The following is a 14,573-nucleotide window of genomic DNA, read 5'->3' on the forward strand; positions in this document are numbered from 1 at the left end:
TTCACGCTGCATCTGTTGTCTGTGTAGGAGCTTCTGATGACGTCATAGGTTTTACCTCCTATTCCGCTCTCCAGCAGTTTCAGGAATAGGCCCGGGTGCCACACTGAGTCAAAGGCCTTCTTAAAGTCCACAAAACAGGCGTAAATCTTCCCATGCTTTGTATTGTGGACGTGGCTCTTGATGAGGCTGCGCAGGGTGTAGATGTGGTCAGTGGTGCGGTGGTTTGGCATGAACCCAGCTTGGCTTTGGTGGAGGACATTGTGCTGGGAGAGGAAGCTGAGGATTCTCTTATTCAGGATGCTGCTGAACAGTTTCCCCAGGTTGCTGCTGACACATATCCCTCGGTAGTTGGCCGGGTCGTACCTGTCCCCACTCTTGTGGATTGGTGTTATAAGGCCTTGGTTCCAGATTTGCGGGAAGTAGCCGGCACTCAGCACTATATTAAATAGTTTGACTATTGCGGCCTGTATTTCTGGCGGGCTGTGTTTTATCATTTCTGGTGAGATTCTGTCTAGGCCGCTGGATTTTTTACACCTTATGTCTGAGGTTCTCTCTGTTACTTCTTGCAGTGTTATTGGTGTATCCAGGGGGTTTTGAGAATCTTTAAGTGTTTCCTCCATCGCCTTCAATTTTGATATTATTTGTTTTTGTTCTTGGCTTTGTTCTTCTTTCGGGATATCTTTGTAGAGGTCCCTGAAATATTGGAGCCAGATGTTGCCATTTTGAATATGAAGGTTGTTTTTCTTGCAATTTTTGCCCATGTGTTTCCATAATTCCCAGAACGAGTTGTCATGGAGGGCGTCTTGGAGTTGGGTAAGTTTGGTGGAGATGTGCCTTTGTTTTTTCTTTCGGAGGATGGTCTTGTATTGCCTCTGTATGTTGCTGTAGGCCTCCTTCAGACCGCTGTTGTTTGGGTCTCGGTGCTTCTTATTTGAGGCATTTCTTAGGGTCTTCCGTACTTCTTTGCACTCACGGTCAAACCAACCGTTAGGATGTATTTCTTGTGGCCTCTTGTAGTCTTTATCTATATCTATCTCATATCTATCTATCTATCTATCTATCTATCTATCTATCTATCTATCTATCTATCTATCTCATATCTATCTATCTATCTATCTATCTATCTATCTATCTATCTATCTATCTATCTATCTATCTATCTATCTATCTATCTATCTATCTATCTCATATCTATCTATCTATCTATCTATCTATCTATCTATCTATCTATCTATCTATCTATCTATCTATCTATCTATCTATCTATCTATCTCATATCTATCTATCTATCTATCTATCTATCTATCTATCTCATATCTATCTATCTATCTATCTATCTATCTATCTATCTATCTATCTATCTATCTATCTATCTATCTATCTATCTATCTATCTCATATCTATCTATCTATCTATCTATCTATCTATCTATCTATCTATCTATCTATCTATCTCTATCTATCTATCTATCTATCTATCTATCTATCTATCTATCTATCTATCTATCTATCTATCTATCTATCTATCTATCTATCTATCTATCTATCTATCTATCTATCTCATATCTATCTATCTATCTATCTATCTATCTATCTATCTATCTATCTATCTATCTATCTATCTATCTATCTATCTATCTATCTATCTATCTCATATCTATCTATCTATCTATCGCATATCTATCTATCTATCTATCTATCTATCTATCTATCTATCTATCTATCTATCTATCTATCTATCTATCTATCTATCTATCTATCTATCTATCTATCTATCTCATATCTATCTATCTATCTATCTATCTATCTATCTATCTATCTATCTATCTATCTATCTATCTATCTATCTATCTATCTATCTCATATCTATCTATCTATCTATCTATCTATCTATCTATCTATCTATCTATCTATCTATCTATCTATCTATCTATCTCATATCTATCTATCTATCTATCTATCTATCTATCTATCTATCTATCTATCTATCTATCTATCTATCTATCTATCTATCTATCTATCTATCTATCTATCTATCTCATATCTATCTATCTATCTATCTATCTATCTATCTATCTATCTATCTATCTATCTATCTATCTATCTATCTATCTATCTATCTATCTATCTATCTATCTCATATCTATCTATCTATCTATCTATCTATCTATCTATCTATCTATCTATCTATCTATCTATCTATCTATCTATCTATCTATCTATCTATCTATCTATCTATCTCATATCTATCTATCTATCTATCTATCTATCTATCTATCTATCTATCTATCTATCTATCTCTATCTATCTATCTATCTATCTATCTATCTATCTATCTATCTATCTATCTATCTATCTATCTATCTATCTATCTATCTATCTATCTATCTATCTCATATCTATCTATCTATCTATCTATCTATCTATCTATCTATCTATCTATCTATCTATCTATCTATCTATCTATCTATCTATCTATCTATCTATCTATCTATCTATCTATCTATCTCATATCTATCTATCTATCTATCGCATATCTATCTATCTATCTATCTATCTATCTATCTATCTATCTATCTATCTATCTATCTATCTATCTATCTATCTATCTATCTATCTATCTATCTATCTATCTATCTATCTATCTCATATCTATCTATCTATCTATCTATCTATCTATCTATCTATCTATCTATCTATCTATCTATCTATCTATCTATCTATCTATCTATCTATCTATCTATCTCATATCTATCTATCTATCTATCTATCTATCTATCTATCTATCTATCTATCTATCTATCTATCTATCTATCTATCTATCTATCTATCTATCTCATATCTATCTATCTATCTATCTATCTATCTATCTATCTATCTATCTATCTATCTATCTATCTATCTATCTATCTATCTATCTATCTATCTATCTATCTATCTCATATCTATCTATCTATCTATCTATCTATCTATCTATCTATCTATCTATCTATCTATCTATCTATCTATCTATCTATCTATCTATCTATCTATCTATCTATCTATCTATCGATTCTTCACTGCACCAGATGTGGCTTTTCTTTATACTTTCCGTCCCAGTTATATTTATATCATCACTAAATTTCCTTTGTCTAATTTTACGTTTAGTTTAAAGATCAATAACCGTTTATCTTGACAAATCTAGAATTCCAGGGACCATCTGGCCGGGGGCAAATACTTTTTCCATCTCACTGTGATCCACAAGCCATGTCTGTATCAGCGCGGCAGATCTGCGACGTGTTGCGCTGGGATGACAGCAAATTAATTAGCATCTCATTAGCAGGATCCTATTCCAGGGCCCCTGACTTCATGTCAGACATGATCTTGTCACCGTGTTGGTGGCGCGGGCGGCGCTGCCGGTCTCCACGTGTAATAACACAATTAAACCACTTGTTCTAGTCACAATCCATCTCCATCATCTCCTCACAGATTGCTGGGAGTCTCTGCTCAGGGTCAGGGCGGTAATCACACTGCGGTGCGGCGGCGGCGGCGGCGGCGTGTGTGGACCTGTCTGTGCGCAGACACTTCATTACAAAACGTGATTTTATTAGTACATGTGAACATTGTCCAGTGCGCGGGGCCATTACAATAACCAATAATAAGACATGTACAGGGAGGGGGCCGGAAAATATCTCCCCCCCCCCCCCGCAGCGCGGGATCACAAACTACAACATGTAACTGAGAAATGTAACAATCAAATGTCAACCGGCACGAGGAGCCCTCAGGGCCACAAAAAATGGGATCTCTGCTTACCGCAATGGACATAGCCAAACCTCCCAGGTGTCCCTACTTTTAGCCCAAGTCCCTCTGTCCCTTTTTGCTTTTATTTGACCTTATAATTAGATCTGCATTAATAAAGTCACTCTATTGCTCCAAAAATCACCTGCCTGGTTCCTGTCTGTGTCTTACATCACAACCTGTAGATCATTTCATGCAGTGATGTCATTTGGACCTTAGAGGGGATGTCCAATTTTGTGTTTCCATTTTTGACCAACCAAAAACTTTGCAGGTGCGGACACGGCCACCTTCATTATAAACTGATTTCTAAGGGCACTTTAGTAAAGACACAAAGTCCAAGAGGGTGAGGGGTTCAGTAACAGGAGTACGACCTGCAGAGAGTGAAGCAGGAGAACGTCACACAGTGAATGACAGAGATTTACCTTCTGCACGTTCCGGCTTCTTCTTCTCCTCCATTGACCTACCTGATTGAAGTGACTCACTGTAAACACATATATACAGCTCCCATAGAGTTACATGATAACATTCTGCCACCTGCAGTCACCACTAGGGGGAGCTCACTACATACAGATATATACAGCTCCCATAGAGTTACATGATAACATTCTGCCGCCTGCCGCCACCACTAGGGGGAGCTCACTACATACAGATATATACAGCTCCCATAGAGTTACATGATAACATTCTGCCGCCTGCAGTCCCCACTAGGGGCAGCTCACTACATACAGATATATACAGCTCCCATAGAGTTACATGATAACATTCTGCCACCTGCAGTCACCACTAGGGGGAGCTCACTACATACAGATATATACAGCTCCCATAGAGTTACATGATAACATTCTGCCGCCTGCCGCCACCACTAGGGGGAGCTCACTACATACAGATATATACAGCTCCCATAGAGTTACATGATAACATTCTGCCGCCTGCAGTCCCCACTAGGGGCAGCTCACTACATACAGATATATACAGCTCCCATAGAGTTACATGATAACATTCTGCCACCTGCAGTCACCACTAGGGGGAGCTCACTACATACAGATATATACAGCTCCCATAGAGTTACATGATAACATTCTGCCGCCTGCAGTCCCCACTAGGGGCAGCTCACTACATACAGATATATACAGCTCCCATAGAGTTACATGATAACATTCTGCCACCTGCAGTCACCACTAGGGGGAGCTCACTACATACAGATATATACAGTTCCCATAGAGTTACATGATAACATTCTGCCGCCTGCAGTCCCCACTAGGGGCAGCTCACTACATACAGATATATACAGCTCCCATAGAGTTACATGATAACATTCTGCCACCTGCAGTCACCACTAGGGGGAGCTCACTACATACAGATATATACAGCTCCCATAGAGTTACATGATAACATTCTGCCGCCTGCAGTCCCCACTAGGGGCAGCTCACTACATACAGATATATACAGCTCCCATAGAGTTACATGATAATATTCTGCCGCCTGCCGCCACCACTAGGGGGAGCTCACTACATACAGATATATACAGCTCCCATAGAGTTACATGATAACATTCTGCTGCCTGCAGCCACCACTAAGGGGAGCTCCCTACATACATATATATACAGCTCCCATAGAGATACATGATAACATTCTACCTGCAGCCACCACTAGGGGGAGCTAGATATATACAGCTCCCATAGAGTTACATATATGTGCAGCTCCCATAGAGCTACATGATAACATTCTGCTGCCTGCAGCTACCACTAGGGAAGCTCACTACATACAGATATATACAGCTCCCATACAGTTACATGATAATATTCTGCTGCCTGCAGTCACCACTAGGGGGAGCTCACTACATACAGATATATACAGCTCCCATAGAGTTACATGATAACATTCTGCTGCCTGCAGCCACCACTAACGGGAGCCCCCTACATACATATATATATGTACAGCCCCCATAGAGTTACATGATAACATTCTGCTGTCTACAGCCACCACTAGAGGGAGCTCCCTACATACAGATATATACAGCTCCCATAGATTTACATTATAACATTCTGCTGCCCGCAGTCACCACTAGGGGGAGCTCACTACATACATATATATACAGCTCCCATAGTTACATGATAACATTCTACTACCTGCAGTCACCACTAGGGGGAGCTCACTACATACAGATATATACAGCTCCCATAAAGTTTTTCAATAATATTCTGCTGCCTCCAACCACCACTAGAGGGCGTTTACTACTTACAGATATATACATTTCCCATAGAGTTACATGACAACATTCTGCTGCCTGCAGTCACAGCTCCCATAGAGTTACATGACAACATTCTGCTGCCTGCAGCCACCACTAGAGGGAGCTCACTACATACAGATATATACAGCTCCCATAGAGTTACATGAAAACATTCTGCTGCCTGCAGTCACCACTAGGGGCAGCTCACTACATACAGATATATACAGCTCCCATAGAGTTACATGATAACATTCTGCCACCTGCAGTCACCACTAGGGGGAGCTCACTACATACAGATATATACAGCTCCCATAGAGTTACATGATAATATTCTGCTGCCTGCCGCCACCACTAGGGGGAGCTCACTACATACAGATATATACAGCTCCCATAGAGTTACATGATAACATTCTGCTGCCTGCAGTCACCACTAGGGGGAGCTCACTACATACAGATATATACAGCTCCCATAGAGTTGCATGATAATATTCTGCTGCCTGCAGTCACCACTAGAGGGAGCTCACTACATACAGATATATACAGCTCCCATAGAGTTACATGATAACATTCTGCTGCCTGCAGTCACCACTAGGGGGAGCTCACTACATACAGATATATACAGCTCCCATAGAGTTACATGATAATATTCTGCTGCCTGCAGTCACCACTAGAGGAGCTCACTGCATACAGATATATACACTGCACCTATAGAGTTACATGATAACATTCTGCAACCTGCAATCACCACTAGGAGGAGCACACTACATACAGATATATACAGCTCCCATAGAGTTACATGATAATATTCTGCTGCCAGCAACCAACACTAGGGGCAGCTCACTATGATAACATTCTGCTGAAAGATGATATTATGTAATACATTGGTATTTCAGTATATCGTGCAAGTGATCAAACGATCGCTGGTTGAAGTCCGCTTGGGGGGACTAATAAAAAAAAGTAAAAATTAGTCAAATAATGTTTTTTTTTATGTAAAAAAAAATAAATAAAAGTGAAAAGTTGAAAAAAAAACCTTTTCCCATTTTCTCTCTAGAGCATAGTAAAAAAAAAAAAAATGAACATAATTGGTATCGCGGCGTCCGTAAACGTCTGAACGATTACAATATATCATTATTTAACCCGCACGGTGAACGCCGGAAAAAATAAATAAATGTAAACGCCAGAATCGCTATTTTTGGTCGCCTCATCTCCCCCAAAAAATGGAATAAAAAGTGATCAAAGTCGCATGAACTCGAAAATGGTATTATTATAAACGACAGATTATCCCGCAAAAAATAATTTAAAAAAAAAATGTCGGAATTTAGCGACAAAATAAATCCATTTTTTTACTCTTAGTTTTTCATTTGTAAAAGTAGTAAAATATAGAAATAACGATATATATTCGGTATCGGCGCAGTCGTGTTGACCCGCAGAATAAAGGTAACATGACGTTTTAATTGCACATTGAATTCTGTAAAAACGAAGCGCAAAAAACCATGGAGGAATCGCTGTTTTTTTTCATTTTCTACCCCATAAAATGTTTTTTTGCCCATTTCCTGGTACATTATATGGCACAATAAATGGCGCTACGAAAAACTACAACTCGTCCCGCAAAAATCCAGCCCTCATAGGAATATATCGACGGAACAATAAAAAAGTTAGGACTTTTGGAACGTGCGGAGGAAAAAAGGAAAATTTAAATCTGAAAGTTGTTTACGACGACGGGAAGGGGTTAAAAGGAGAAGTAGCAAAAAAGAGATCTAGTCAAAGCAAAAATGATTGCTGATAACAGCGAGACAACAGCGGGCTTAATACATCGTTCCAAATCTTCAGCAATCTGCAGCTCATCCTGTGATTGATTTCAGCAGTTTGTTGGTTTCTGTTACGTGCAAATAACACTCTGTAAAGTGGAAGCAGCCCCACCCCCGGTGTATATATACACCTACATATACACCTACATATACACCTACATATACACCTACATATACACCTACATATACACCTACATATACACCTACATATACACCTACATACATACATATACACCTACATACATACATATACACCTACATATACACCTACATATACACCTACATATACACCTGCATATACACCTACATATACACCTACATATACACCTACATATACACCTACATACATACATATACACCTACATACATACATATACACCTACATATACACCTACATATACACCTACATATACACCTACATACATGTCACTATATTACCAGCTGTTACTTGTTCTCCGTTCCCTGTAGTGATTTGTCTGCGGCCGCTCAATCTCCCTATAAAATGCCTTTTCCTTCTCACATTTAGGGCTTATTCAGACGAATGTGATATACATCCGTGCAACGCGCATGATTTCCACGCGCCTCGCACGGACCTGTGTTACTCTATGGGGCCGTGCGGACAGTCCTTGATTTTCATGCAGCGCGTGTCCGTGTGTCCGCTGCGAAAAACTCACGACATGTCCGTTCTTTGTGAGTATTTCGCGCATCTCGCACCCATTGAAGTCAATGGGTGAGTGAAAATCACGCGCAGCACACGGAAGCACTTTCGTGGGGCGAGCGTGAATCGTGCAACAGCAGTAAAAAGTATGAATGAAAACAGAAAAGCACCGCGTGCTACAAACATACAAACAGAGTGTCATAATGATGGCGGCTGCGCGGAAATCACACAAACACGCATCATATGATTATGACACACGGAGCTGTTAAGTGACTTTTGCGCACGCACAACGCCGTGTTTTTTGCGTGCGCAAAACGCACACGCTCGTGTGAATCCGGCCTTAGTATTATATATTACAGCCACATTTTCTGTGTTTTGCACTGAGACAAATGGAAACTCTTGAGAGAATTCGCTTGCGTTGCCTATTTCCAGGTGCATGTGCCTGTCATGTGACCTGTCATGTGGGCTGTCATGTGGGCTGTCACATGGGCTGTCACGTGGGCTGTCACGTGGGCTGTCACGTGGCTGTCATGTGGGCTGTCACGTGGCTGTCATGTGGGCTGTCACGTGGGCTGTCACGTGGGCTGTCACGTGGCTGTTCCTTGCCGTAGTCGTGTTTTCCTATTTTCTGTCATAAAGAGCAGGTGCTTAGAAAGATAATAAAGATTGAATAGATATTTCCGGCTCGATCGCTCCGTATCCAGTGATAATACAACCCTTAGGCCGGGTTCACACGAGCATTTTACGTCCGTAAAAGGACGGAACGCATTTTGGCCGCAAGTCCCGGACCGATCACACTGCAGGGAGCCGGGAGCATCATAGTTATGTACGATGCTAGGAGTCCCTGCCTCGCTGCGGGACACTGTCCCTGTAATCATGTTTTCAGTACGGGACAGCAGTTCCACGGAGAGGCCGGGACTCCCAGCGTTGTCCATAACTATGATGCTCCCTGCAGTGTGTTCGGTGTTGAGGAGCGAGAAGACTTTTTAACAAATTCTCCTCATCTCATTGACGCGAAACACTTGTAACATTAGTGAACATCGCGCCGTCGTCATTACGCTGTTTGCTCGCTCTGTATTATTGCGCCGTCGTCATTACGTTGTTTGCTCGCTCTGTATTATTGCGGTCGTCGTCATTACGTTGTTTGCTCGCTCTGTATTTATACGACGTTGATGTTCTTGACACCCGCGGCTCTGACCTTGATCTCGGGAGAATACGGACTTTCTACCGGAGTCTTAGGCTGGGTTCACACGAGCACATTAACGTCCGTAATGGACGGACGTATTTCGGGCGGAAGTCCCGGACCGAACACAGTGCAGGGAGCCGGGCTCCTAGCATCATACTTATGTACGACGCTAGGAGTCCCTGCCTCTCTGCAGGACAACTGTCCCGTACTGTAAACATGATTATACTACGGGACAGTTGTCCTGCAGAGAGGCAGGGACTCCTAGTGTCGTACATATGTATGATGCTAGGAGCCCGGCTCCCTGCACTGAGTTCGGTCCGGGACTTCCGCCCGAAATACGTCCGTCAATTACGAATGTTAATGTGCTCGTGTGAACCCAGCCTAAATATGAAGAAGACGTCTCAGGAAGCCGCTAACACCTGCTCGCATATTAATTAATATCATTGCTTGTATCCATTACCAGCAAATCAACAAGGTTCACAGGAGGAGAAAAGAATTCTTCACCTTGTCGGAGGCGCCACTCGGAGACGGTTGCGGGTCTAACCTTGCGTGGTAATTAGATTCACCTGGGTTTTCATTTCCATGCTGATTGGCTGATCAGGCACTTACACCTCATTTACATAAAACATGCAGCACGAAATGAGCAGGGCCTGCGAGACGCAATCCCACCTCGCCACGGTCGGACCCCATAAGGGATATGACACCTGTCAATTTTGTGTTGTCTATTAAAAGACGCTGATTAGGGGGAGGCGACGGGGCAAAGTGACATGTAAGTGTTGTCACCTCTCGGGGAACTGTCTCAGCGCCAAAGAATGAGGAAACGACAGACATCACCGTGCGCACGTGGGGGAGGGAAAGGTTTCATCAGCTGAGACATTGGAGATGTATGTGCCACGTATGTAATGTATGAGCTGAGACACTGGGAATGTATGTGCCACGTATGTAATGTATGAGATGAGACACGGGATGTATGTGCCACGTATGTAATGTATGAGATGAGACACTGGGGATGTATGTGCCACGTATGTAATGTATGAGATGAGACACGGGATGTATGTGCCACGTATGTAATGTATGAGATGAGACACGGGATGTATGTGCCACGTATGTAATGTATGAGATGAGACACGGGATGTATGTGCCACGTATGTAATGTATGAGATGAGACACAGGATGTATGTGCCACGTATGTAATGTATGAGATGAGACACTGGGGATGTATGTGCCACGTATGTAATGTATGAGCTGAGACACTGGGGATGTATGTGCCACGTATGTAATGTATGAGATGAGACACTGGGGATGTATGTGCCACGTATGTAATGTATGAGATGAGACACGGGATGTATGTGCCACGTATGTAATGTATGAGATGAGACACGGGATGTATGTGCCACGTATGTAATGTATGAGATGAGACACGGGATGTATGTGCCACGTATGTAATGTATGAGATGAGACACGGGATGTATGTGCCACGTATGTAATGTATGAGCTGAGACACTGGGGATGTATGTGCCACGTATGTAATGTATGAGATGAGACACGGGATGTATGTGCCACGTATGTAATGTATGAGATGAGACACGGGATGTATGTGCCACGTATGTGACGTCACTGAGCATGCTCACAACACTCTCACACTGACGTCAACAGTTCATTTTGGGAGGTTTTTCATGTCCAGGTCTTGAACTCCTCAGAGCGGCCACTTAGTAAAGCTGAAAAAACAGAAAATAAAACCAGAAAAACGAGAGAATGTTCCGGTACAGATTATTAATTTGTAAAAACAAAAAGGAGGTGACACTTTCCTGTTATTTCTATGCAGAGGATTTGGAGCTTTGTATTAGGAAAACGGAGCTCCGAACACTATAAAGACGTATAAAGAAAATACTCAGCGCAGCAGGAGGCGATAACAGGAGGCGATTCACAGTAAGGCCGATTTACAGGAGCGTGTGCGTTGTGCGCGCAAAAGGTACATAACAGCTTTGTGTGCCAGCCCCGTATGATGTGTGATTTCCGCGCAGCCGCCATCATTATGACACTCTGTTTGTATGTTTGTAGCAGGTGGAGCTTTTCTGTTTTCATTCATACTTTTTACTGCTGTTGCGCGATTCACGCGCTTCCCACGAAAGTGCTTCCGTGTGGTGCACGTGATTTTCACGCACTCATTGACTTCAATGGGTGGTGCGTGATGCGTGAAAAACGCACAAATATCGGACATGTCGTGAGTTTCACGCAGCGGACACACGTGGACACACGCTGTGCAAAAATCACGGAGAGTCTGCACGGCCCCGTAGACTGACATAGGTCCGTGCGACCCGCGTGAAAAGCACGCTCGTTGCACGGACGTATATCACATTCGTCTAAATAAGCCCTTAAACTGCTCCGGAGCTAATACTGCACACAGTCCCGCAACTTCTCGGCCTCCAGATGTAAACACAGAATACTTACATTCTCTAACAGCAAGCAGAGATCTTGAAAATGGGTAGGAAGTGAAACACAAAGTTATAGAACCTCTTATTCTACAAGGATTTGCGGGGTGTTCCCATCTCAGACATTCATGGCATAACCAACTTCATATAATAAGCCCCGATTGTAATAAAACGTTATAAAGCGTCTCCATCAGAACGCGGACGAATGTGTCGTACAAATGATAGACGTGCTGGAAGTGAAGGGGTTAAGCCGGCACGCTCCGATATGACAGGACCGCGCCGGGGAAGGTTTTTTTGAGCTGACGCTTGTGTTTTCGACATTAAATAGTCGGCGTCGGCACATTAACATTGTGTATTTAAATGGCTGCGAATGCGACATTGTTACCGTGTGCAGAGTAATTATCCCCCATCCGCCGCTATCAGGCCTTTCAAACGCAAGGTGTAAAAGCGTGCGCCGCTGAAGGTTAAAGACCGTTTATGTGAAAGTCAGATAATAGGATAATAGGAGTGACCCAGAAAGAATTCATTAAATCGTTAATTGTGCGATAAAGTGTTTTTTCTCTTTCATTCGCCGTATTAAATTACTCCGGGCAGATAGACGCGCGTTGCGGCCCTTTATAGAGCGCATAATTTGTATCAGCCTTAGACCCGTGCCAATGACGGAGCGGCTAATATTGTCATCAAACAAGACTCGCCTATCACATCCTTCACAAGAGAAACGCTGCGAGCGGTTCAAGCAATTATAAAGGAGGCAACCGGGTTTATTGCCGGCAGATTGCTGGACGAGCGCGCGCGCACCAGCCACAAGAGCAGAACCGCAAGTCATTTACATTTCAATTAACACATGGCGTCCAAGCCAAAATAAGCGTGGAAGCCGAGCGGAGGGGGAAGCTGCCCCGACCCCCCAGACTGATGGGGCCGCCACTGATCAGCACAAAAACTCCGGCAAAAACATGTTACCCCAAGTAACAGAAACACGGAGCGCGCGATCCCTTCTGGGGAGGGGCCTTTTATCTAGAAGGTTCACTACATTGATTTCAGCCCTGAATTTGGGGGTCTGTGCAGAGGGGTAACTATAGTGGGGTGCAGAGGTAAGGTGGGCACATGTTAAACCAACCCCCCAAGATACAAACTCCCAATAAACAGTCCAATATGTGGTGTCCGCCATCTTTATATAACGGAGAAATGATAAACCGGACACGCCGCCGCTCCGCAGCCTAGTCAAGGGAAGTCGTGTGATGTACCTGTCAACTGTCCTGGAATCTCCGGGGGACACCGGGAAAAACGACAAATCTGGACTCATGGAAGAGACGCAAACCTGGGCGCCGAATAAAGAATGACCTCCCCCGGTTCCTTTACACCCCGGCCCCACCTCTAGCAAGTCCGGGGGTCAAGAGGACGCAAGAATACTGAGAGGTGAGTATCTGTATGTCCGGTCTGGAGTCTGTATTTGGGGGTGTCCGGTCTGTGATATGTGTTTGGGGGGAGTTTGGTTTGGGGTCTGTATTTGGGGGAGTCCGGTCTGTGTTATGTATTTGGGGGGAGTTTGGTTTGGGGTCTGTATTTGGGGGAGTCCGGTCTGGGACATGTATTTGGGGGGAGTTTGGTTTGGGGTCTGTATTTGGGGGAGTCCGGTCTGGGACATGTATTTGGGGGGAGTTTGGTTTGGGGTCTGTATTTGGGGGAGTCCGGTCTGGGACATGTATTTGGGGGGAGTTTGGTTTGGGGTCTGTATTTTGGGGAGTCCGGTCTGGGACATGTATTTGGGGGGAGTTTGGTTTGGGGTCTGTATTTGGGGGAGTCCGGTCTGGGACATGTATTTGGGGGGAGTTTGGTTTGGGGTCTGTATTTGGGGGAGTCCGGTCTGGGACATGTATTTGGGGGGAGTTTGGTTTGGGGTCTGTATTTGGGGGAGTCCGGTCTGGGACATGTATTTGGGGGGAGTTTGGTTTGGGGTCTGTATTTGGGGGAGTCCGGTCTGGGACATGTATTTGGGGGGAGTTTGGTTTGGGGTCTGTATTTGGGGGAGTCCGGTCTGGGACATGTATTTGGGGGGAGTTTGGTTTGGGGTCTGTATTTGGGGGAGTCCGGTCTGGGACATGTATTTGGGGGGAGTTTGGTTTGGGGTCTGTATTTGGGGGAGTCCGGTCTGGGACATGTATTTGGGGGGAGTTTGGTTTGGGGTCTGTATTTGGGGGAGTCCGGTCTGGGACATGTATTTGGGGGGAGTTTGGTTTGGGGTCTGTATTTGGGGGAGTCCGGTCTGGGACATGTATTTGGGGGGAGTTTGGTTTGGGGTCTGTATTTGGGGGGAGTTTGGTTTGGGGTCTGTATTTGGGGGAGTTTGGTTTGGGGTCTGTATTTGGGGGAGTCCGGTCTGGGACATGTCTTAGTTCAGGGTCTCTATTTACCTGCTGGTCTGGGGTCTATTTATTTAGGGGTCTTCTGGTGCCTGTAATAGTTTAGGTTCTGTATTATTTTCA

This window comes from Rhinoderma darwinii, chromosome 9 (assembly GCF_050947455.1).
Source record: "Rhinoderma darwinii isolate aRhiDar2 chromosome 9, aRhiDar2.hap1, whole genome shotgun sequence".
Lineage (NCBI taxonomy): Eukaryota > Metazoa > Chordata > Amphibia > Anura > Rhinodermatidae > Rhinoderma > Rhinoderma darwinii.